This window comes from Phoxinus phoxinus (assembly GCF_949152265.1).
Source record: "Phoxinus phoxinus genome assembly, chromosome: 7".
Classification (NCBI taxonomy): domain Eukaryota; kingdom Metazoa; phylum Chordata; class Actinopteri; order Cypriniformes; family Leuciscidae; genus Phoxinus; species Phoxinus phoxinus.
In genome coordinates, this window is record NC_136882.1 from 32933335 (window position 1) to 32960780 (window position 27446).

The 27446-nt window shown below is 36.2% G+C and overlaps 1 protein-coding gene across 8 annotated transcripts in view; it reads left to right on the plus strand.

The window, feature by feature from the left end:
• The window catches only part of gulp1a (GULP PTB domain containing engulfment adaptor 1a), a 50475-nt gene that overhangs the window by 5611 nt on the left and 17418 nt on the right, over positions 1–27446 (plus strand). Inside the window, exon 1 of one of the 8 annotated variants that reach the window (XM_079618420.1) lies at positions 24590–24890. The exons of 6 other annotated variants lie outside the window; for them this stretch is intronic. The gene's annotated coding sequence lies outside the window, so the exon portion shown is untranslated. Of the gene's footprint in view, positions 1–24589; positions 24891–27446 lie in introns of those variants that run through there. One more of the 8 variants, XM_079618415.1, reaches the window with a different exon arrangement.

Consider the following 27446-nt stretch of genomic DNA (forward strand, 5'->3'; position numbering starts at 1 on the left):
AGTAATCAAATATATAAAACACACTGCATAGTCTTAGCTGTGCAAATTATATATAGGCTACATTTAATCTTATTAAAGTTACAAAATTGATTTAGTCAAGAGCAGCGATAGATTTTCTCTTTTGTTGGTGGATTAACATTAGGCTAATGACACAGATAACAGCAGGTATGTAGGCTCAGTTTCTCGACTGTTTACATTAACTTATTTTGACACATAAATACTGTGTATTTAACCATTCAAGCCCAATTAGGGGGCAAGTTGCAACTTGGTTGAGTACTCACGTGATCTATGAGCTTCATGTGCGCATCTCTCTCTGGGGGCCATTTACCATAAAACGTTTTTAAAAAATACATTGTTGTCGAGTAAACCCCTCAGACAGTGGTCAGAAACCATCTCTCAGACAGCGCCGCTCGCGTATAGCAAAATTAGTTCTTTCATTGCTTATCGCTCTTCAACGGTTTAAACCGCGCTTCACTTGTTTTTAAACCACAATGCTTACAAATGCATGCAAACGTTAAGCTTTTGTGACCACGCAGCACAGCAACATCACGCGAATGTAACCGCGATAGAGAAAATAGTCCAAAATCTCTACCGGTTGACATTTCTATCAGTATACAGTATTAGTAAATGTATCTTGCTTTTAAAGATGTTTGTGTTTTTTTTTTCATTTATCTATCTGTTCTATAAAAATGATTTTCATTCATGTCTGTCTTCATTATTTACCATTAAAAGTATCTGGAAGCATGTTTTTGAAATTAAGTTCATGAAATACTGAATGGTTTTTGCCATCTCATGCTTCCTCATTACTTAAGCTCCCATTAGAGTTTATATCTATAAGCCAGCTGAAGCAAAGCTGTTTAAAAAGAACAAACAGTTTTTATCTAAAATATTTTGCTAGGCCTGTATACTTGATTTAAAGTTATTTATTTGGGTGCCCTAATCAGTATGTGCCAAGTTCTTCCCCAGCTAGACCCATAAAACTCATTCTCATGAAACCCCCAAAAGATTTATTTTTCTTCATTACAAGGCTTGTCTCCATTGACATTTGCACTGGAATGTGATTTTATGCAGCTGTTGATGCCCAGTCTTGAGATGTCGACAGAAAGCAATTTACCTTCCCTATCCTAATGCAATAAAGAGATGTGCGCACCTATGAAGCAGTTGTTGTGCTGCTGGACAGCTTAGTCCATCTGATTTTTATGTTCTTTATTTAATGTGTTTGTTTAAAAGTGTAGGCCAAAGTCTAGACTATTTAGAGCATCTTTTACTGTGTCCAGACATATTTTTGGTAAGGAAAGTGCTTGTCAAACTTCTAAAAGGAACAGTTTACCCCAAAATGAAAATTCTGTCGTCATTTACGTACCCTCATGTTGTTCCAAACCCACAAGTCTTTTCTTCATCTTCTTCAGAACAAAAATGAAGATATTTTTAATGAAATATGAGCGATTTCTGTCGCTCCATTGACAGCTACGCAACTACCATTTTTGACGCTTCAAAACGTTCATAAAGAGATCGTAAAACTAATCCATATGAATTGAGCGGTTTAGTCCAAATTTTCTAAAGAGACACGATTGGTTTATATGATGAACAAATTTAGGCATTTCAAATATAAACACTGATCAGCGAACATTGAACAGAAGCTCAACTGAACCTGCTTGACGCACGAGTAGAAACCTCAATGGTTCTCGCAGAAGCTCAAACGTGCTTGCGTAACACGAATGGACCTCATTGGTTCTTGCGGAAGCTCTGATGCACAAAACGAGAATGAACCTCATTGGTTTTCGCACGTCAAGCGAACATGATTTATCTTCCGTTTACCACAATTGATGTGTGAGGTGATAAAAGTTAATATGTGAATAAAAGAATAAATTGAATCTGATCATCATCATATAAATCGATCGTGTCTCTTCAGAAAATTTTGACTAAACCACTCAATTCATATGGATTTTTACGATCTCTTTATGAACTTTTTGAAGTGGTAGTTGCGTAGCTGTCAATGGAATCGCTCAGATTTCATAAAAAATATATTCGTGTTCCGAGGATGAATGAAAGTCTTGGGTTGGAACAACATGAGGGTGAGTAAATGATGACAGAATTTTAATTTTTGGGTGAACTATCCCTTTAAAATGTCACAAATCACAGTATTAGCAACCCTGTGATAATCTTGCGATTTCCAGTCGTTTTTCACTGCTCTTTACCTGACTCTAGATAATTCACATCCCACTGTGATTTCATCTGAGAGCCTGTTCGGTGCCACATAATTCCCAAACCAGTGAAGCCATTATCATGTCTAATGTCACGCTTTTGCAATAAAAGGCCAGGTTATATAAAGCACTGCTGAGTTATTTGCAAACTAAATTGCGCTTGCAGTTCTGTTCTTTCAAAATGGCTCACACTGGTTACATGCACACTTGTTGCTACTGAGTTCCTAATTTACATATTTGAAAATGCCCTTTTAAAATGAGACTTTTGGATGAGCTGGCATACTGATTTAGCGCAGAGTTGATTAAGGTCAAGTTGAAGAGAGAACAAAAAAAATGGTGAAATATAATCTCCAAAGAGTGTATGAATTGTGCTTGTGCAACGCAGGACAATGCAGTTAGGATGCTGGAGTGGCTCATGTGAGAAGGGAAAAAGGGCAAAGTGGTGTGTGAGGAGAATGTGACCTCAGGTGATGGATTATTGAAAACTTCTCCCACAGGAGACTATTCTTCAGTGACAAACCCACTGTATTCCAGTCAGCAAGTGTGCTTCATCCAGTGCTTTAGGTATTCTTTACATAAGCCAGCAACCTGGCTGATGGAGTGAACAAAAATAGTCTATATAACAGAATAAACACCTCAATGGAGCCTAGAAATGAAAGTTCTGTCATTGTTTTCCACCCTCGTGTTATTCAAAACCTGTATGTTATTTTCAGCTGAACACAAAGGGAGAATTTTGATGTATCTTCACACTGATCTTTTCCATACAATGATGGTGACATGGAAAACTCACCATAAGTATTCCATGTGACTTTTTTTATTTGATATATTGCAATTTAAGTCAAACAATATGAATAGGGAAAATGTAAAAATGTGCCTCTACAGTTTTGCTAAACTCATAAAAAAATCCTACATATACTGTACATACAATCCACAGCAGTTTCTACAGTAGCTGAAATAAACAAAAGTGACCGTAAAACAGAACTGAGTGAACTGACTTGAGCTGAATAATGACACTTTTGTCTTCTAGAGCTGCATTAGAGCTGAATCGAATTTTGTTTCATATTTTATTAATTCTGCAACATCAACACTGACTGTGAACTAAATAATTAAGCTAAATAATGACACTATTGTCCTCTGTAGAGCAACATAATATCATTTTTCAGAAATTCACCACAGGCTAATTTTTCCACAGAGGCGGTTGGCTTTGTATGAGGAAAGGAGTCAACAGACTGCAATTTAACCCATTACTCACTGATAATTTCCTCCTCCGTTGAGCTGTGAACTTAGTTCACCCAAAAATGAAAAAAAATTCATCATTTACTAACCCTCACGTTTTTCCAAACCTGAATGAGTTTCTTTCTTCTGTTCTGTCGAACACAAAAGACGATATTTTAAAGAATATGGGTAATCAAAAAGTTGACTGCACTCATTGACTTCATTAGTATTTTTGTCCTACTATGGAAGTCAACTGTCTGGTTACCAACATTATTTAAAATATCTTCTTTTGTGTTCAACTGAAGAAAGAAGAGGTTTGGAACAACATGAGGGTGAGTAAGTGATGACATATCCCTCGAAGGACTGCTGTGGCCGGATAATTGAGTTAGTGAGTCACAAATCGAGCCGTTCGCTAATTCTATCCTCGACAAAAAGTTCACTGAGGGCAGGATTATCAGCAAAATAATGATCATTTCAGCTTTTTCCACACACACTATAGCTTAAGTGGAATGAACTACATCAACATATTTTATTTATTTATAGACATGGCCACTAAGAGCTGTTGTTTTATAGGAAAACGGGAGAATATAATTTCTCCTTTTGTGTTTCACAGAAAGAATATCAGCTTACAAGTAATGACATGAAGATGACTAAACAATCGTTCACTTTTCTTTTTTTTGGGGTGAAGTATTCTTTTAATTAAGGTATTACGAGTGGTTGAAATGAAGACGTATAGGGCTACAGAAACAAAGAAAATACCATGGGACAATATTTTTGCATTAAAATATCCAAAAACCACTAGCTCAGTGTTATATTTTGTTCACTTGTGTACTTATCAAAAATGTTTCCAACCATGTTTGAATTCAGAGAAATTTACAATTTTAATCCGTGTAACGGCATCTCATTGCATCGTCTGTCAATGGCGTCATGTCCAAATTGTCCTCTGTTTCCACTTTTACTGGCGTAGAAACCATGGCAATACAGATGTGTAAAAAAAATAAGTAATAGTTATGTGAAATTACTTTTCATTATCATTACTTCATCCATAAACATGATTTGTGAGTCCTGTCTGATTTCCATCAGCAGTGGAGGCGAGGACGACAACTCCCATCATTCCACGCTCCTTCACCTTGTCATCAAGCTACGCCTTAGTTATTGTTTTGAATATGCGACCTCTAGCAGCAAAAATCACATACTGTGCCTTCAAGTATAACAAGAAATGCTCTATTAAAATAATTGCCACAGGTGAATGTCATCAGAATAAATGGTTGCTTCTTCTATTTAAGAGCAATAGCCAAATTAAAACCAATTCTCTCAGCCAGCGACCTGGAAAAAGTTGTCCACGCTTACATTTTTCCCGTCTAGATTATTGCAGTGCACTTTATGTTGGGACCTGTCAAACACACGTTGCCCACTTGCAGCTAGCACAAAATGCTGCTGCAAGGTTGTTAATGAATGCTGGGAAAACGGATCATGTTACTCCCTTGTTATCTTTTTTAGGTTGGCTATACCAATACATTTTAGGATACAGTATAAGATTCTGAGGTCCCACTTTATATTAAGTGGCTTTAAGTACTATGTACTTACATTGAAATTACAAATTTGATACAATGGACTTATTGTGTACATACATGTTTTTACATTGTACTTATATTTTTAAAATATCTGCATTTAAGTACAGCTGTAATTAATGTCTATGTAATTACATTTGTAATTACACTATTGACCCTTCCCTTATACATTAACCCACCCTTAAACTTAACCATACCACCACACCTGTCCCTAACCTTACCCGTATCACACCGCAATAGCAGCAAAAGTGTTTTACAATAAAACATGAACACAATAAGTACATTGTACTTATTTTTTGATGTAAGTACATAGTACTTAAAGCCGCTTAAAATAAAGTGGGACCGATTCGGATATATGTTTTTAATATGTGCCACTGGATGTTATATCTTCCTTGACTCTTAATGTTTTAAGGACAGCTTAAATTCTTATCTGTACTCTTTGGCATTTTAGTACATTAGTACATAGATTTTTTTATGTTTTGTCTTATTGTTCTGCTGCTTTTTATTCTGCAATGTACAGCACTTTGGAACTACAGTGGTAGCCTGTAAGGTAAATAAATAATAATTAAAAAAATATATGTAGAAACCACTCAAGTTTTCAACCAGAATTTTTTGAGCACAAATCCAAAGATCAAAGCTTTACATCAAATGCCATGTTATTTGCATTTGCTTTTCAAGATGAGGTCATGAGAATTTATTTGGTTTTGCTCATATTTTACCCTTATTAAGAAGCCAAAAACTTTTTAGTCAGTCAGGACCGAACTTAGCTGACAAGCCACCAGTGTAAAATGTACTTTGTGTGTACAGCGGATCAGTCTAAACTGCAGCAGTAATGTCTTTTCAGGTTCATATCTTACTCTAGGCAAGAGACTCTCGCAGCTCTAGACACTCACAAAGTTATTAGAATCATTCAACCCTGAACTTGAGCTGTATTTACCTTCAAAGTCTCTTCCAAGAGGCTTTAAGTCATGCCTGCCACATGATTCAGTTGATGTGGAGTGAGTTGGACCATTTTGCTGTTTCCATTACAAATGCTCTCACCCCTACTGAAATGTAATCGTTTTCGGATATCCATGTGATTCTTACCTGGGGCACTGATCGTATCATAGATTAGTGGTATATAAAATTAAATGAGATTTCAGCCTGAGGAGTTTTTTGGCTGAACTTTTCCTATAAGAGGAGCTTACAGTATGTGACTAATTATGAAATGGTATATGATTGAATTGTGCTTAATTTCGCCATTCCAGACCCGGAAGTAACTTTTCAAACTTTGATTAAAGATAACTTCGGCAAACATTTTTTTTCCGTGTATTAACTTGCACGGATTAATTGTTCACCACAAGACTAGTAATATCCGCTAACAAAGTAAATAGGGTCAATTTTGATTTCATGCCGACTTTAAATAACATTTAGCCTATTGATATTTAACCTCATGATCAGTCTATTTATCTTTTATTCTTGTGTAGTGTAGAGGAATATAGAAGGTATGTTTCACTGTGCTGTAATACCACACAAATATTAAGCACAATTGTTTTTAATTTTGATAATAATGATAAATGTTTCTTGAGGACCAAATCAGGCATTAGAATGATTTCTATCATGTGACTCTGAAGACTGAAGTAATGATGCTGAAAACTCAAATTTGCCATCACAGGAATAAATTGCATTTTAAAATATATTTAAAATGGAAAACTGTTTTACTGCAGTTTGGTCAAATAAATGCAGCTTTGGTTAGCGATAAGAGACTTCTTTTAAAAACATTTAAAATCTTACCAACCCCAAACTTTTGAACGGTAGTGTCTATAATTTTTGTTGTTGTTGTTGAAGTTTTGAATACAGCATTTATAGTCATTTCTGGCATGTTTATTCATGCCAGACAAAATCATTGTTTTGTTAACCTATATCTCAGTGAGTTTTTTGGCTTTTGACATCTGTTTCTCTGAACTAAGGTATCATTTAAGGATACACACACACACACACACAGTGTAATGAGTAATGCATAATCCCAGCATTTATTGCACAGTGTGAATACCCTTTTTTACACTTGTTTGACCTTCTAGAAATTGGACATAAATCCCGCAGCTACACTTAAGTGTTTTATCAGATCTGCCGTATTTCATCTTCAGAGGGTCCTTAATCGTTCAGGGGGATTTATGTAATGTTATAATTCTCCTTACTCAACTTTATGCGGAGACAACTAAAAAGCATGTTAAGCTATAGCTTAAGCTTCTTTGCTGGTCTCCCATTTAGTTTTTTAAACAATCTGACTAGCCTGACACCGCAATGGCTTGGTTTAGAGAGCTACTGCCTTTTTGGCTGACCAATGGAAATTTTATTCTGGTGACACTGGTAGCGCAGAAATTACACGCTTAAATAAAACACAGAGACCGAGAGGATGTTCAGAAAGACCTAAAAAACACTTTTGTCTTCTGGAATGTTCCAGTCCAGCGGCAGAATGAAGTTGAACCACACGACCTGTGCTTTTGACGCCTGCTATCCGACAGCAACAACCCCTGTTACTGGGCAGTTTTCTCAAAGCTGAAGTGTTTAGTACAGCATGGCCTTTTACTACCGTTGACACAGCTAGTGTTCTGTCAGAAAAGTAGATCACTTATGGCATCGCTGATTCTTTATTGCAGAGTCAAGATAAAGAACCCATCACCACCCACTGCTGCTTTGTGCTTGCAGCCTTTCATCTCACTTCTGGCCCCATGCTCCCTCTAGCTGGCCTGGCTTGGCCTCTCTTCTTTTGTTCTGTGAGCCAGGACATTTTGTTTTATCTATGTTGCCCTTTGTGAAGATAGTTAGACAGGGTGTAAATACATTGCTGTGCAATTGGATTTATATTCCAGTAATTTGGTTGGACACATAGATACTGCATGCATGCTTGTTATACTTGTATCATAGTTTAATTTTGACAGCAGACCAGGATTTTTCTTATCTAGTCGAGGAGGGAGCTTATAAAATGGGCTTTATGATTGAAATCTATATTTGAATGCCTTGTTTTTCTGTTCCATTCCAACATTCTCAATACCATATTACGCAAATGAAGCCTTTTGCTTCCAAGACATCAATGTCGCAAATCTGTAAAAGCAGTCTTAACGTATCAAAAAGAACATAAATAATTGGAGAGATGTATAGTTTTTATTTTATTTTACTTGTTCCGTCTTGTGAAAGTGCTGGTGGTGTTTTTTTTTCTCATTTTTAATTTATATTCTGAAAAGCTGTTTAAATTTAAAAGCAGCACATGTTTATTAGGACTTTGAATAGATTTTTTTTTTAATGTATCTAGACACAATTAGCAGTTTCACTGTACTGATCATGTGAATTTAGACCCCCATGATTTAAGTTTTGAGACAAGCATATGTTGCTGGCAAGATCAAGCGGGCTGCCAGGAGGCGGCTGCTCTTAGGGCATTTGCAGAGTACCGTTTCCGTACTGGATAAGGAGTGTGTAATTAGTGTGAGCATATGACACCAGCCACAGGAAGTGGGGAAAACATTAGTACGGTTTTAGGAAAGGGGGGAAAAGATGCTACATTAATTGTTTTTATGTTGTCCACATTAATCACATAAAATACTGTGTGCATTGGTGATTATGCACACAGTTTAGTGATTCTGTGATCATGCCTGTGATGTATTTGCAAGAATTATATTTTAGTTATTTCTTATTTTGTGCTGGTGAGATTTTTTTTTAATATTTTTTTTTAATCTTTGCTCTGATAGTTACATGATAAATGCCTCTATATTCTCCTCAGAGGTGCACGATAAACCCATAGATGATCAAATAAAGCAGTCAAATCAATGCAAATCTCAGATAAATCCTAATATTCTACTAATGATAGATTTTTAGACTTGCTTAAAGGGATAGTTCACCCAAATTTGTTCAATTCTGTCATCAATTACTCACCATGTCGCTCCAAACCCGTAAGACTTTCTTTGGAACACAAATGAAGATCTTTTTGATGAAATCGGAGAAATCGGAAATCATATGATGAACAGATTGAATTTAGGCTTTCACATATTAACATTGATCAACGAACATAAACAGAAGCTCAACCTCAAACGTGCTGCTTAAAACACACGAGAATGAACCTCATTGGTTCTCGCACATCAAGTAAAAATGCTTAGGCATGCGTTTACCATAACCGATGTGTCTGTTCATCATATAAATTGATCGTGTCTCTTTAGAAAAGTTGGACTAAAACCGTTCAATTCATATGGATTCGTTTTACAATCTCTTTGTGAACTTTTTGAAGCATGAAAGTTTCAGTTGCGTAGCTGTTAATGGAGATACAGAAATGAAAGAAGAATTCGATTTTTTGGGTGTACTATACCTTTAACAGCCTGTACTTATTTACATGTGTGCAAAAAAATAAGCAAATATATTAATTTGTGCTGCTTCACAGATATTGAACAAATCAATTTTAATTAGATTGAACACATCTTTTATTCCTTTTTCATATTGAATAAATTATATTTACAATCATAATTAATAGGCTAATCGTTTTTTTCAATACATTATGAGATGGCCTTATCTGCTAAGGATATATGCAATGCTATTGGCCTAAAGTATGTATCTCAGAAGGCAGAATGTGCTACGTACCTTTTTTATTTATGTTTTGCTCTCTACATAGACTGCTAACAAGGGTGTGGAACACCAAAACAGCAGATTATTTGAAATCACAGGATTTTTCTTTTTGCAGGAATTCAAATGTTCCAGTCCATGTCACACCATGTCATCTAATGGATCAAATCTCTCATCAATGTCTCCTCAGTTGCAGGTCTTTTGCACTCTCATGTTTTGACCTTGGGTGTTTTCTGCAGCTCCTGTGGAGACAGCTGTTGGACATCTTGGCAGCCTGGTTTTATCTTGTAAGCTGTGGTCTTCTTTTTCATTATTGCCATCCAGGGCTATGTGCCTCATTATTGTCCTCTTCATCTGTCAGAGCTCCACCAGTGTTTGGGATAAAAGACTGTGATTGATGGTAATCATTCTGTTCATGTGACCATGTGAGTCTAGCAAAAGGACATGTTCTCTTCTTGCTCTTGTTTTTTATTGCAACCCAGGCTCATTGGGAAAATGTGCATACGGCAACATTTCTGCATAATTATATTACAATGCTTCTTGTATTTTTTAGGACACTTTCAAAGTTAAATGTACAGTGAAAGGCGCTAAAAAAGTAAGTTCAGTTTTATCAAATACAAATTCGGCAACAAAATGGGCAACGTTATACACTGCTGTAGTACGTATCGTGGTAGTTTGGAAATAAAATGTCCGTTGAGTGGCTCTAAAAGGTTAATGATGATAGTGTTAACAAAAGCAAACGTAAGATAAATGCATCAGCTAAAGCAACCATGCTATTTTATCTTGATTCTTCAAGTGTTTGAGCTCTTTTATTGTGACTTGTTTCACGGGACTCATACCTGAGTACCAACTACCAGGTGAGCTACCGAGCAAGTTTATTAAATCAGAAAAAACATGGAGCTGGTTATGTGATGCAATCATGCAAATATGTGCAATATAGTGCAATGTTTCACACTAGCCCTGCATCCAGATCCATTAATCAGCAGTGCCAATATAAAACAGCTTTTTTCCGTTTTTTTGTGTCGCTGTAGTCACGTTCGTTTGTAAACAGTAATTTAATCTATACGCAACTGCATTGCAGTACTAACTGAGCTATCGAGCAAGTTTACTAAGTCAGAAAAGACATGGGCCTAATGTTCAAATGGAACTCAACGGGTTATGTGATGCAAACATCAAAATATATTAGTTTACAATTCATGCACTATGGTAAAATTGTCAAAGCATAATATAGGTCAAGGAACCATGTGACGTCTCGGTTTAACGTCTCATCTGAAGGACGTGGCTTTTTGACTGTATAGTGTCCCCATCACAATACTGGGGCGTTAGGACCCACACAGACCACAGGGTGAGCGCCCCCTGCTGGCCTCACTAACACCTCTTCCAGCAGCAACCTGGTTTTCCCAGGATCTCCCATCCAGGTACTGACCAGGCTCAACCCTGCTTAGCTTCAGTGGGCAACAACCAGGTCTTGGGCCACAGGGTGATATGGCTGCTGATGAAGAGTACAATTTTAGATAATTGGTGAGGAGTAAAATTTGTTGGCGTTTAACTGCCTTTAAATTCACTGCCGTTTCCGGCTGAATTAAACACTAATGTATAAGAACGTTTTTGGAGTTTTGCGAAATTTTTTGCATGTTTTTCCAATTAGCTTATGTTGGTTTATTACATGTTTCTGGTAAATCTTTCCATGAAGTTACAATGAAAGTACTCAAAAGTATTATAAAAATATAGTCCTTATGTTATGACCTATGTGCTATTTTCCAAGTCTGAAGTCATACAACAACATGGCAGTTTGGCACATTAACAGAGAGTGTGGTCCGAGGTGTGGCTCAACCAATCAGAATTTAGAACCATTTTATAATAGATTTGTTTTATAATTGCTTAGCCAGGTTCAACACATTTATATCACCACTTTTACAACACCACTTTATGGCATGGAAATCTGTTAAGTGCTAATTCACTACATAAGCAAGTATTGTGGCATTAAACTCTGATGCTTGGGGTTCCTGTATTTCTGTGTCAGTCTCTTTGTCTTTTTCATATATCACTCTCATTTTATGTATTGATCTCAGTTACATGCAGTCTGCCTTTGCCTGTCTTTGTAGTTTATGCCAGAACATTTTGGAAAATGCATTAGGATGAAAGGACACCCATCTTCCATGTTGTTTGTGGTTGAGCCTTTATCTTATCCTTTATCTCACCCGGAATATAGACACTTTGAAGAAAAGGTGAGAGGATCTGCCTTTATTAAATTATCATGGTTATCACACAACATCATTGGATTATTAAAACGGTCATTTTCAGTTGAGGGATGTGTGTGGTACCGTTAAAAGTTACACTAGTCCTGGATCATCACACTATGGTCCCCAGTATTCTTTTAGAAATGGTGTTTCAGCCCCCCAGCCCCACACACCACTTTTTGTTCATGTTCAGCTCAATTTGAATGAAACGCTAATCTAAAACAGATTTTTTTCGGGTGTTGAAGTGTCTCTGTCGAGTGTTTTTTATGTAAACCGTAATTTCATCTATACGAATCAGAGTTCTATGGGATATGGTGTCAGTTCTGCTCTTTCTGACTGCTGTTACTGTTGTTTACTACTTTGTCAGTGGTTGGCACTTTTATCCAAAGCGTTTTTGCTGTACATAGATGGCAGCCTTGGGTTAAGTGTCTTCCTCAAGGACACAGTGAAGATAGTTTATTGATCGGCCCTTTTGGGGGTTTGAATCAACAACCTTTCGGTTACTAACTCCGCTTTGATTTCTAGTATAAGTGCACAATGTATACATGCATAAAGCCTCCAACAGAAGTTTATCATTCAAGTATGTAATTATTTTCCACTAGGCATAGACCATAATTAATCAAATTACCTCTCTAATTAATCTAAATTTAACCAGACCAATTAATTTCCTCCAGGAAATAAAGCTTTTCTAACTAAATTGGTATTCAATTTGTGAGATATTACGTGCTATTTTGTGCATTGCTTTAGAGAATCAGTTTTACTATAAAAGAGCCCCTAGCAAAAAGAACATCAAAGGGTTTTTATAATGCAATATTTTCCAGGTTTCCTTTTGACAATAGGATTACTTTCATCTATGGATCATTATGAGTTTGTGTCAAGACGACTTTGGTAATATGGTCATTTTTTGATCTCCATCTCCGCTATATATGAGAGCTTTAATATTACAAGACTGATATATGGGGTAGCGTTACTGCCCCAGAAAATGGCAGTGATTGTTTTTCCACCATTTATTTTTTGACAGACTATACACAAGATAAAGGGCCAATGGGTTAGTGTTCAATGGCTTTTTATTCGATTCTTATCACCAGCTTCCATTGAGAGCACAGACATCTAAGCTAGGAAAATGTGTACACGGCTGCTGAGCATGTAAAACAGAATATAGTATAGCTGTACACGTCTTATCAGTTAATATAGCGGGTTGCCAGTCCACTAGGCTATATGTGAAAATAATAGCTCTAATTCCAGCTTTATAAGCCCATAATTAATAAAAGACCTATTTTCTAATTGGATAATGTTTAGCTCACATCAAAAGCAATGGATAAAGAAAAGACTGCAGACAGTGATTGATAGATGCATTTAAATGTCTTTTCAGTTTGAATGGCTCAATCATCAATAGCTTTTGAAAATATAGCCTGATCTTGCATAGTACTGTTGTACTGTTAATTTAGAGTGCTTTCTATTTATAGAAGCTGGTATAGTTCTGGAACCCGCAAAACAAAGCTGAATGCTGCTTTCTTGTTTTTCACCGCAGTTTAGTTGACCGCCCTGCTGTGGACAAGCAGACAGACATACTGCAGAAAGGTTTTAACTGGGTCCATTTAGGCTCATCAACAGAGACTGTATATTGAATTATTTAAGACATTTTCTTTGCTTTTTGTACCGGTATTCACAGAAGCATTATGTCCATTCAAACATAATGGATTATGAGTGCCACTTGCAGCAAAGACGCAACACAACTATAATTTTTATATTCATAAACATTACGATATTTAAGGTGCACAATTATTGTAGTTTGAAAAAAAGTTTGTCTAAAATTCTGCACTGTTAATAAATGTAAAAAATTACAAAAATGGTACCTTAAGGTTGTAACTTTCAATGTACACTGCTGTACCTTTAGCACACTCTAAATGGATAATTTATCCAAAAATGAAAACTGTCATCAGTTTGTTCCAAAATGGTATGCTCTTCTTTCTTCTAGTGAAACAGATATTTTGAAGATTAAAAAACAATATATTCCATATTGAAAAAAATCTTTCTATATTAAATTACAAATGCCATGAAATAATAATCAGTATTTACCAGACAATGGAGGTAGATCGTTCTCTTTATGATCAAAAATGCATTAATTTGTTCCCCAAGCCTACTTTGGCTACAGTCTTGTTTTCAATATGTATTCAATATGTTCTGTAAACTAGCCCAGTTTAAATACTGAAATTCAAGTACGGTTTAATCGATAACGTGAATGCTCCCTGTCTTTTGTGTCTATGGAATTTTCATCCAGAGGTCTCCCTGTCTGCAGTTCAGGTTTGAAGCCCGATTAATTCCATTTTACTTTCTCGGAATTACTGCTCAACTAAACTTGACTCAGTTGACACATGAAATCAATTATTCTAACTGGGTCAGGCAGTAATGTAGCCACTACCTCTGTTTCTATCCTCCCTCTTTCTCAGCACTCTAGACTTATTAGCTTTGGCTTTAAAAGAACAATAATGGAGTAGGGCCTCTCGGAATATTAAGGTTCTGACTGATTTTGTTTCCTTCTCAAGCTGAAGCTTCATTGAAGCTGTTTACAGTCAGATTAATCCATTTGTGCTCCTTAAGGTTGCTCAGTGCGGGATAGTTGTTTGGCTCTGTTGACCTCAGTTTTAGCAAGCATTTGTAACTGGTTTAATAGATGGAAAGGTTGTGTCTGGCTCTTGGAAGCTTGTCTCCGAATAGCTTCCAAAAAGTATTCTGTCGCAGTCTATGTGGCTGGTTTTGAGGCTCTTATCTGCCCACGCCAGAACATTGGCATTGAGACTGTGGTGGAAATGTGACTTGGAGCACTTAGTAGGGTTAAAAGGCTTTACATCGGCCAGAATCCCTTAGAGTGAGACATTTTTTAGAATAAGGACGTGTTTTCCATTTAAAACCTTGCAAAATTATGGAGGATTCTAACAACAAACCCTTTCTGGCCCATTTCTTTAACCTTTTTTTCCAAACACAGTGCAACTTTGTAATGTCTTTACATCACTGCTTTTAACAGAAGCATGTGGCCGGTCCATCATTCTCTAAATCCATTAGTTTAGTGTTTGCAGTAAGCCTTCTACATTGAAAAGGGCTAAAGGACAATTTCCCTCTATCCTAAATGTCACTCACATTTTCCTCCCCTCCGTAAGTATAGAAATGTTGATGTGCTGACATCTTCAAGTATAGTATTAAAAAGGCTCTTGAACATTCTGCTGGTGTGTTTGAGAAGCCCTCAAACTACTTCATGTGAATCAAATGAAGACAAAATGCCTGTCATATCCTGTGGGCCCTTTCTGCTGATGACAGCAGAAATATCAATCTATCTGGAACAGTCCTCAGGACAGCAGGGTCTGTGTCTGATTCATACGTTCATCCTTCACTCCTTTCTTTTTTAAAGCACCTCCTTGACTTGCTATCTAAACATTCTTTTTCATACAAGGTTTACTCAGCAGGCCGTATTGATGAAACCCGAATTTCTGTGAAAATTGTTCGTAAACCATTCTCCATTCAAGAAAGGACTGAATGATTTGCACAGGAACTCCTTGTGATCGAGTTTCATTTTGCTTGTAATTCACTGGCTCTTCTTCATCCCAATGGTTTCAGACTTTATATTGACCTGTCCTAATAATCTTTAACAGTTTTAACTACACAAAAATGATTTTTGATTTTTGATGCTAAACATACTCAAGGCCATCCAGTTTTTTGTCTATTAAATGTTCTGCCCCCTGCCTGGATGTTTTTTCTACATTTGAGGTGAATGTGTATGACTTCACCAGATGTGGGGGGATCATTGGGTTTTTGTGGGCAGGAAGTCAAAATGGCTTTTTCACATTCCTCTTGCTTCTAACAGCATGTACACCGTGTTTATTGGCCTAATATTTGGCATGAATGCTAAATTTAAGACTAGGTTTGCTGGGATTGGCAGTATAGTCTGTCTAGGGAGAATTTTTACACCAAAATGTAGAAAAAAATTAATTGGTGCTAAAGGATTCCAGCGTCTTCCTTTTAGATGAAGTCTAAAAAGGAATGTTAAATTCCTTCAAGTATTTCAAAAGGATCATGAGCAGAAAATCTCATTTCCTGTTTGCATACAGTAATGTGGTGCTTGGTCTGGAGTTTTGGAGTACTGTGGCGTTTTGTTGCTGACTTAGGCTAAGAAGATTTGTGAATCACTTAAAGGGAAAAAGTATATGGAAATCTTTTCTCAGAAGAGGTGCAAGTTGCCCGCTTTGCTCTCAAGACCATGAAATCCCATCTCATGCTTTATTAGCTGATGAAATCTTTTGTGTTCTTTGTGGTAATGTACTTTCTGACTGTAGCTTCTGGTAGTCGCACTGCATTTTTACCTCCCATGGTTACCATTCATGCTGTTTTCTATCAAAGAAATTATTTGTCCACTTACGATTATGATATTGGGTCATTCTATGTCAAATCACTCCATTTTTTAATTTGTTAATATTTTTTCTGTACAAAGACAAACATAAATGATGATGAAAGCCAAAATATTACATTTCATGAATGTAGTTTTTACTGAGATTTGGAGCCAAATTACAGGGGTGTAAAAATGACTTTAGAAAGATGGCAGAATCATTATTCTATTTTTACACAGAGAGCAAATTAGCAATATTTGTTGCATTATATTCCAACGGTGACGGTTCAAAAAACGTGTTTTTTTGCCTCATGCCTGTTTGCATGCCTGTAACTCAAGTAGTAGTAAAATATATCTTAATATATATTTTAGATTCTGTTCTTAACAAACTTTCCTTTTTGGAAATGAAAATCTTCATTTTAAAGTCCCTCGATGGTTCAATCCCAGAGATATGGGGATCTACAGTAAATGTAAATTGTACAAATTGTCAGTGGTCGAAAACCAAATGTGGGTCACTTTGCATAGTTTTTATTGTAAATTAAGATTTCAAAAGAAAAATATAAGGAATGAGAATCTAGAAGGGCATTAAAGGTAGGGTAGGTAGGATTTATATAAAAACTTTTTACCAAATTTGATTAAACTTTCTATATATATCAATGCATAATTAAAATGTAAGTACTCTGATAAAAAGAGTATAAAAATCGAGTGACTCTAGACCGTTTAATCTTCATTAAACACAGCTCATTATTTCCATTCGGGACGAATCACAGGATTGGCTTGCGCAACTGTCACTCTCCGTCGCCATGACTACCGCCGCTATTACTGGCTCTGCCCACGTGCGCGCAGTCGCGCACCCGTTTTTAGGTGGGAGTGAATGGAATTAATGAGCTGTGTTTTATGAAGATTAAATACACTAGAGTCACTCGTTTTTTTTTACTCTCTATTTCAGAGTACTTGCATTTTAATTATGCATTGGTATATAAAGACAGTTTAAACAAATTTGAATAAAAGTTTTTTTTAGACAATTCTGACCTACCCTACCTTTAAGATATCTTTAACACTTATTGAATTAAAAACATGTAAACTTCAGATTTTTTTTTTTTGGCACTCAGAGAGGTGTGTTGTATTCAATTGTTCTGATAGAGGGAAAGAAGATACATTTATAGTTTCAGTGTTTGTTCTTCAGACATTTTTCTTTAAACACTGTTTAAAATGTTACCTACATTGAAAATGGGTAACATTTAACAATTTGGACATGGAGTCACAGTGGGGTCCCAATATCTTTGGGACTGAACTTATATAGGGCCTTAAATTCATATTCCAAAAGAAAAGTTGATAAGGAATGAGAATCTAGACGGATATTAAGATATCTTGGACCTCTGGTTGAGTTGACACGGAATGACCCTACTATTGCTGTATGAGAGGAATAGGTTTCACGTACGCCCAAAGCTATTTGGCTTCACATTGATTCTAAATATCTAAGTGTAGGATTGATCATTTTTTAGGTGTTTTTTTCTCAGAACATTGTTTTGTTGTCTTCGTCCAGCTGTATATTTTCTCAGAATTGAGAAAGTGCTGAGTCCATTTTCATTCCGAGTTATGAACCAGATTCTTCTGATCTTCTTTGCCTGTGATTTTTCTTTTTCGTGACCCTTTGGGGTGAACATTAAGCTACTTTTTAGTTGGCAATGTTTGTCTGCATAACGGCCGCAGTATTTGATTATTCTTATACATGTCTCAAGTGGCGTTGTCTTAGAGTTACTTCTCAATAACTGCAGCAGACATTTTTTTTCCTTTGTTGAAGTGATGCAAACGTACACAATTTGACTCTTATCCACGGTGGCTAGGATAGTGCAGTGCTGCTGTTCTCAACTTTGGTTGTAGAATTGCATGATTTTATGTATTTTAATTCATTCCAGTGACATTGCATCTGAAGTCGCTTCATATTCTACATATTTGTCCCACAGGAAATATATTCCATTCTTCTTTTAAATAAGACAAAAGTCTTGGTCTGTATCTTGCTCTTTAACTTCACAGTCAGCACTGGTGCCACTTAGACTTCCAATTTTGACACTGCAATTTCACCAATCATAAATATGTTTGAAAGGACACTGATTTTAGTAAAGGAAATGTCCTATGATAAATCAGATGCTCGCAGAGATGATCAAAAATGGCATTTCATCTGTTGAAAGGTCCTCCTTATGGTTGCAGCACAACTTCTTTTAGTTCCACTGCAAACTGACTCTAATTGGCAATTAGGTCTCCTCAGTGTAGTGTTTACAGATTCTATATTCCTCTCTCATTAGTGTTAAATGTTTGAAATTGTCTAGACCACAGATGGGAATATGCTGCATTTCAGAAGTGTGTGTAGGGGACAGAGAGAGATAGACATTGGTGGGTTTTTCTATGCTCTAGATTCACTTGATCATGATCCATTGGCTCTGCAGCCGTGGGTACATTGGCTGTGACAGAGTGAGCTGGCTGTAATTCAGTTTTTACAGATATAGAGCAGGAGCCTCTGATTCTCTCACTGATGGACCACATTATGTGACCTTGCATGGCAGAGAGAGGTAATCATGGGATATGAGAGGCTACATTTTGAGGGCCTGTCAGACTGTACTGTCGGACAGAGGAAACATTTTTATTAAATTCAATGTATAATTTAGTTTATATGATTTATGTAATATACATATTTTTGGGGATTTTAAATCTTTTTTGAAAGAAGTATTGTATGCTCACCAAGGTTGCATTTATCTGAAAAAATATACAGTAAAACAGTACTATTGTAAAATATCATTACAATTGAAAATACCCGTTTCCTATTTTAATGTATTAAAATATAATTAATTCCTGTGATGGCAAAGCTACATTTTCAGAAGCCATTACTCCAAATCAATGTCCCATGATCCTTCAGAAATTATTCTAATTTGATGGTTTGGTGGTCAATAAATGCCAATGTTGAAAATAGTTGTGCTGCTTAACATTTTTGTGGAAACCATTTTATTTTTTCCCCCCAAGGATTCTCTGTTGAATGGAATGCTCAAACAAACAGCATTTATTTAAAATAATATATTTTTTTTGTAACTTTGTAAAATGTCATTACTTTCACTTAAATTATTTTAATGCATCATTTGCTTTCTTTCAAAACCTTTGAACTGTGGTTGAGCTATGTATTTTTTCTTGGCCTCCTTCTGTCTGTCTGTCTGTCTGTTACATATTTACAATCTAAAAAGCCACATCATTGTCAGCTGATCAAAGCAAACATGCATATTGCATTGAGTGTGTACTATTTGAAATGAATGGATGAGGACTTAATTTCCTGATATCTATAGTCTGAATGGACAGATGGGTCAATTTTCCCATTGTACCAAAGTGTATCATTGAGGCCGAATCCCACATTTACTGCTCAAGGTCCACTGGTGGTTGTAAACACATGTCCTGTCTCAGTACTGCTAAGGGATTTGCTTTAAAAGATCATCATGTGGTTACTTCAGAAGGCCATGCTTTGTTGATTTAGGTGGAATGACCTGGGGATGTGGGAAAAAATGGTCCAAATGACCCTTACACTAATAATGTAAACATAAAAAGCACTCTAGTGTAGCTCCTTTAGCACTGAGCATGTTGATGTGGATCTGAAGTGTAGTGTTCACGTGTTTTTTTCTGAATATGGGCACTTTGAAGTGCCAAGTAAAAAATTGGGCACCAGTGGGTGGAAAATTCACACGGAAGTTCTAATGAATGGTTTAAATTGAGTTCTGAACTCCACTGATGCACTTTTTTGCTAGCTTGAATATGATGCTACAAGATAAGCAAGCAACTTCATTGTTTTTCACTTATGCAATGACAAAACAATCAAGAAATAATGCAACACAGTTTCATAGCTGCTAAGAAATATTTTATTTTCAGTAGGGCTTCCCCCAACTAAAGATTTTTCTAGCCGACTATAGTAGTCATTAATTTAAGCCATTGGTCAACTTATATTAACTCAAGCGCACGCATAAAGCATGCCGTTAAGCACTGGCAAAAATCATGATTATGAATGTGTCGGAAAAAAATAGCAAGGAGACAATTATTTATTAATAAACTAGTGTTTTCTGAGTCCGTGTCGGCTGCATAGTTGCCTTTAGAGAAAAATGTACCTTTACGGATTACAAAATCAGAGAGTATTTGTTTAAAAGCAGACATGTCTGTGAAGTAGCCTTCCCCAATTCACTTGTCCTGCAAAATGTTAATTTTGGACCCTGCACTTGTGAGATTGGGGCTCTTCACTTGCCATTTGATATTAGTCTATAAATACTCTCTAATGATAAAGCACTCAAACTTTTTGCAGCAAAATGCGTTTGAAATTCTTAAATTATCTATTCATTGTTATTTTCTGTCTTTTAGTGCTCTCTTTGTGTGAAGCAGTGTGATGAGTCATTTATAAAAACATATCAAGAGACATTAGTAGACTGTGGCCTTTCAAGCTCTTCTTAAAAAACCCTGGTGAACCCTAAACCAATCAAATTATTGAAGCGTGTAGAACATCTTTGCTCACTGAATGAGCAGCAAGCTCTGGTCTATTTATTTAAAAATATATATTTTGGTTGTTGAAAATGTTGGTTTCCTCTGGCTCTTGAATCAGAAAATGTCAACAGCTGACCTATTGAAAACTGTTCTGTTGCTCGACCTTGGAGTTGTGTTATTAGTTGATGATATGGTTTGTCTTGAAGAGTTCTTCTGTAATTATGGCTCATCAAAACCTGTTTATCCTAATTAATGAAGAAAACCACTTTAACTTCATAAGTGACTGATTTGAAATGCTTTAGGCAGCTATTAGTGCTCCTTACATGAAGTGCAGGGGAGATTGAACTCACTATTGATTTCAAATTATTTTGCCTTTAAAAATAAGCAGCCAAGTTGAAACCAAGTGAGCCAGGACTACCACTGGAGCCCCTTCAAAAACAAGTTAAAAGCTTGTCAATGATGCCTGAAAATGCTCCCTACGTTAGCAGCTCACTAGGACTTTTGGAACAAAGTGTTTTGAATACCGTTTTTGTGCCATGATCAGACAAGTACATTCCTAGAGAAGGAAGACTCACTGGGGTAGACCTTAGCTTCCGACCTTAACAAGATTGTGCTCTGTCTCCCAGCCAAGATCTCATCACCCACTCCATTTATTTTCATCTTCTGTAAGTCGCTGAGCCAATGTATCTACTCTGTTTCACATTTAAGTTTAGGGTTAGAAGAAATACTTTTTTCAGATTTAACCATTTTCTCTGTGTTTATAAATTCAATAATATTACTTATTTGACTGCACTACTTTATTGGATGAGAATTCGACTTAGCTGGATGATGACATCACTGATTTCTGCAGAGCTGCTTTACAGCTGATTTGAACTCATTTTATGATTGATGAAGCAAATTAGCTCTAAAAAAAATCTTAATAATAGATCATAACTTGTAATAATTGATTTTGAATATTTGGATCAGTTAATATAATTAATTTAATGTAGTCAAATTAATATTACAATCAATCAACCTGTTCTTCCCGTGAACACTCAGTGTTAATTGTTTATTAATTCTAATAAATGTTCATATCCAGGGGAGGGAAATGTCTTTCTTACTGTACAGTACTACTTAGAGCATGTAGTCCATAGATCCCATAAATCCCAAACTGAGTTTTAAATATTATTTGTTAAATATAACAAATAATTTTGTCTGATTTGTCTTAGTCGTTACCTTGATGTACTTTATACAGTTATTGAGCTGAAATGAATCAACACTGAACTGATTTCAAGTGAATAATAATGACTACTATTGTCTTTCTAGAGCTGCTTTACAGCATAATTGACTTATGTTTGCATCATTGAATTGTTATTTTCCTGTTTATCACTACTTTGAAACAATCTGTATTATGTATAAACGCTATATAAATAAAGTTGACTGGACTTGACTATTATTGTAGTCCAGTCGGGTATATTTGGCAGTGACGCAATGCAACTGACACTGGTAGGTCATTTGACAGTAACAATATGGTGGATGTAGTACATCCACATTTCATTCATTCTACCCATATTCACAATATATAGAACATACTTTTTTAACAGACACAAAGTTCAAATTCAAATGTAGGACCTACTCAGACAGTATGTGTTTTCGGACAATCCAAGTGATTTTGAATTAATCTGTGAAATATTCACTGACTCTCTCAAAGACATTCACTTGTTTCATCCCTGAATCCGTGTTTTGAACGGATCGATTGAATGGACAATAATTGACTCACTCATAAAGAAATTAACTTGTAACCTGCAGAAAGAGTCGCTTAAAATCCGTTCATTGCACAAATGGACATTCGGTCTGGAACCCACACTTCTGTGAATTGTTTTTGGATGGTAGCACAAATGAGTTATTGGGTAACTATTTGAAATCTATTCATTAAAATGAACAGTTGATAATTGTTGTATTACATTTGTGTATATCTGCATTCATTGATAGTAGTTTAAGGACACATTGTTGATCCTGCTTATGCTAGTTTATTTTCTGGCTCATCTGTAAATGTTATCAGATTTTCACAAGATAAACATTTAATTGTCAACATTTCTTATTAATGTCAGCCAGGTGCATGTAAGATTATGACGACTTCTGCACTTCTTAAAGCATATGGTCCAAACTACAGAATAAGTACTTTTAACTCACGAAATGGAAAATGCAAAAGTCTTAAACGCATTACTTTCCCCTCCCCACATCTGTCCACACAAGGCGGAGGGGGCGAGATGATGGAAAGGAAAACACATTTTAGGGTAATAAAGGAAAAGAATCTTTTAAAATATTCTCAGACCTGCTGATGCCAAGACTAGCACAGCCCGATAAGACCACTCTGCTTAGTTTTGGAGATGAGAAGAAAGAGTGCTGTACTTTTCATCATATATATATATATATGAGGTGTACAATTCCATGTCTGCCCAGTGTCTTGGTCATCTGTAACAGTTGTGATGTTGTGTTGTATAAGGCATGGGTGTCAGATTTCAGTGAGCATAACACCGTTAGCTGCCAAAGTCCAGTCTTGCACTCAAGTTGCTCTGTGGCTGAAGTATGAACCAGAAAGTTTGTGGTTGATGTTGGGTTTTTTTCTGTGATGGAAAAACTTTTTTTGTTTTCATCTGTTCAGCAAGTTTTCAGTGAGTTAATGTCCTTATGAGAATTACCGATACTTACATGTGTTTTTATTGAACTTTTCTTATAAACAGAGCACTGTTACCTAACATTTACATAGAATATTAATCATGTAGAGTAAATAAATGAGTAATAAAAAATAAAAAATTAAGATACACAATACACAAATCCTTGACAGCACTTCAGAGAATACACCACATAGGCTACCAGTACATCATCTGCATTGTTCAAACATTAACATATATTATTTATTTCAAGCTAATTTTCAATTAGTGCCCACTTCTGTTGAAAAATTTCTGATTTTAACTGCAAGTCTGCAGTCATCTTCTCAAATATGTATATCTGTTTCAGTGTACAGTATGTGTCCATTCGTTCACAGTGGGTTTGTGCGCCTTCATCCAGTTCACAGTAATTATCTTCCTAGCTGCCATTAACGATATATGCAGTACAAATAAGTGGGATTTACTGAACAGTTCTGAGGGGAAACCATCAAGCAGAAAAAATTCTGGGTGCATTCATTGGAACTTACATGTTTTTATAATACCGCAAAATACTTTTTAGGTAATTTTTTTGTTATAGAATGTATTCATCTTTGTTAACATTAGTTAATAAATATACAACTTTTCGTTGTCAGTTAGCTTCCGTTAAGTAATATTAACAGATACCAATGTTAACAAATGGAATGGAAACTTATTGTAAAGTATTACCAATAATAATAATATTTGTATTATTAATAATAATTTTATTTATTTATTTATTTATTTAAACACATCTGGCAGCCTTCACTCTTAGAAATAAAGGTTCTTCATTGGCATCAATGGTTCCATAAATAACTTTTAACATCCATGGAACCTTTCGATAAAAGCTTTATTTTTGAAAAAGTTTATATTATTGAAATATTATTCACACTAAGAAAAAGTGGAACTGTTCACTGAAAGGTTCTTTGGGGAACCAGCAAGGGTTATTCTGTGGCATCGCTGTGAAAACTTTTATTTTTAAGAGTGTTGGTCAGTTACTGCAGTGTTACAGTTTCATTTTGAGTTGCAAGATGGTGCCAATTGTTTATTCTAATGTTGAAAAGGAAAATAAATGGGGAATAGATACAAATACAGTTTAGTTGATACAGAAATATTTGATTGTACAATGCTGTGATTGGCCAGAGAAGTATTCCAGAGATATAAATCTGAAAAATGTTCCACCTACACAGCACTACTTATTTCCGTCTTTCATTCTTCCTGTCTCTTTTCTTTCAAGAGGTTCTCTCACACTCATGAGACACCTCGTTTTGCTTGCAAACCCGCCGCCCCTCTTACTTTAGTACTTCACATAACCCCATCTGGCCCACAGCTGAAAACTATTAAGCACTGCTGGAACTTCCTCCTTAGTATCCCAGCTTGTGTGAAAGCGAATAAGTCGCCCCGCTCTGCATTTCACCCATCTTTTTGCCTTCGTCTAAAAGCGCTCTCCACTGGCTTCCTCATTTGGTTCGTATTTGGCAGAAGACACTGGCTGGTGCTTTGGAAATCTCCTCTCTTTATTGGTAAGAATGTTGGCCTTTTTATGTGGAGAGGTCTGACAGAAAGGACATGAGTGTTTGGAGTATGGCTCCGAGCTCAGCGGTGAATAACAACTGATCCATGTAAGGAATGCAGAGGGTTGAATTAATAAACATTGCTATTTCGCTATTTGAGCTCAGTGAATAGGGTTCTGTTGGAAACAAAGGATAGTTTTATTTCTTTTTCTCAGTTCAGTTGAGGTGGTGAAGCATAGTTTTGTTGTAAATGCTGGCAATGTTGACTCAGATCTGGGTCATATAAGTGGAATGCTCATCAACTTTGAACAGCCTTTTTTTTTTTTTTTTCGTGGCTGTGGATGTTTACATTCTTCGGTTCATCCTGAGCTGCTGCATGCTTTGTGCTTTTAAATCCAAATTTTGTATTTTTGAACACCATCATAAAAAGATATTCTAATGAGAAAGTAGGTCATTTTTTATATTTCCAACATGGTTATGTGAATGTTTGTTGTCCTCCTTAGTTCTTACTTTACTTTTAGCTCATAAGGACTATTATATGAAACATTTCCCAAAATATTGTTGTTTATAAGAAATAACAAAAAATCTTGAAATCTAAAATGTGAAAATTAAAGGCAACCTATTATGCCCCTTTTCACAAGATGTAATATAAGTCTCTGATGTCCCCAGAGTGTGTATGTGAAATTTTAGCTAAAAATACCCCACAGATATTTTTTTACAGCATGTTTAAATCTTCACTTTTTGGGGCTCAGAAAAACGCACCGTTTTAGTGTGTCTCCTTTAAATGCTAATGAGCTGCTGGTTCACGGCACAGGGGGCGGAGCCTGCTCAGTGAACAATCTCAACTCACGGAAAGATGATAATATCAAAACAAACTCACAGTAACGGTGTTCATTTCGACTCTGACAATAATGCCTAGAGTCAGAGAATATATGCTGTATGGAGTTGGAACAGGTATAGTTTAGTTTAATTACGGTTATAACCTGTGTGTCATTAATTGTAGCCACTATTAATACAAGCCTGCTGTAGGACCACGTCTGAATGATGACACAAAATATACTGATGAGTTTAATAAAGTTTATTGTATGTCACAAGTCAGTTTTACTCCAGAAAATCACTGTAAGAGCTGAGTAAACACAGTATAAGAGGTGCGTAAGTACATAAACAAATTTCGGTAGATTTGAGGGAGCATTTTCTTCAAAAACAAAATGAACCCACCTCGTCTTCAGCGGCTGGCTCAGATTTCAGGAGTAAATAGAGAGAGCTATGTGAATGAATACATCTAGCCACAACACCTTCAACACTTGGGAGACATTCTCATCAGTGCAGCAATGGCGGATGTATACAACTCGCTGTGACCTCGATCAGGGCGGGTCTAAGTTAAAACAACACTCGTGGGCGGGGCCTGTGGCTGTAGTGACGTCACTAAAGCCGCATTCTGAAAACAGGTCGTGCTTATGATTTATGGGGATTTAAAAAAAATTAGTAAGTGGATTTTTACCACTGTAGGGTGGATGTGTACACACACTGCCAACACACATTTATGTCCAAACACCATACAAAAGTGAATTTTGCATAATAGGTCCCCTTTAAAGTGTTTTGATAGTTGGATAGAATTTTCAAAGAAACACAATTCCCTAATAGTCAGTTTAGATTTTTAAAAGGTTCATTTTGTAACCAATTTTTTTCCAGAAATGGTCCTGTTGTAGCTTCTATTGGTGGTTATTTAAAGCAAAAAATAATAATAATAATTTTGACTATCCCCTGTACCCACATTTATTTTTGCACAATACATTTTTCCAACATAGCCTATTGAATTTTTTAAAGAAAATAAACGTTTATTAAAACTAAATTGTTCGCCTGGCATGTGTTTGACACACCGCAGAATGTTGTAGTCTACAGGGCCATCGTCAAAATGGCCAATTTCACTAAAATGGTCAATTCCTGAAAGGGAAAAAAATATATATTTGTTGCCGTTTTCAACAAATCATTTTGTGAGCTTTTGGGCTCCAAGATTAATTGCACTTGGTTCCCAATAATTGCTGTTTGCAACTATATTTTCATTTTTAATCCAGGCAAAAGGACCAAGGCAACATCAGACCTCACATCTGGGGGACCGTATAGCTTCTCCACCCAACAGTTATAAATGGCTTTGACTTCTCTCAGACATTCCTAAGCCGGAGTTCACTTTGAAGATACTAAATATTATCAGCAAACTTTGCAGCTCAGCATAAAGGACGGTCTCAGGGTCTCCCCTGTGGGACAGAGTGACCAGCCAGGAAGTGATAAACGGAGAACAAACACAGCCTGCTGTCAGTCAGGCAGGCGGACGGCACAGCCAGGTGTTTGCCCAGGTGTGACCGGGCAACAGATAATATTGCGTTGCAGAATAACTGGGAAAGAGTGGGCATTATAGCCAGAGTTTATTTTGTACACTCTCTGTGGAATGTTGTCATGAAATGGTATGGGCAGTTCTCCTGTGAAGTTGCGGAGCAAATGTGTTAGTTAGGAAATTTGTGCAATGGTGACCATAAATATGACTCCGTATATGTCAGCGCTTTTTCA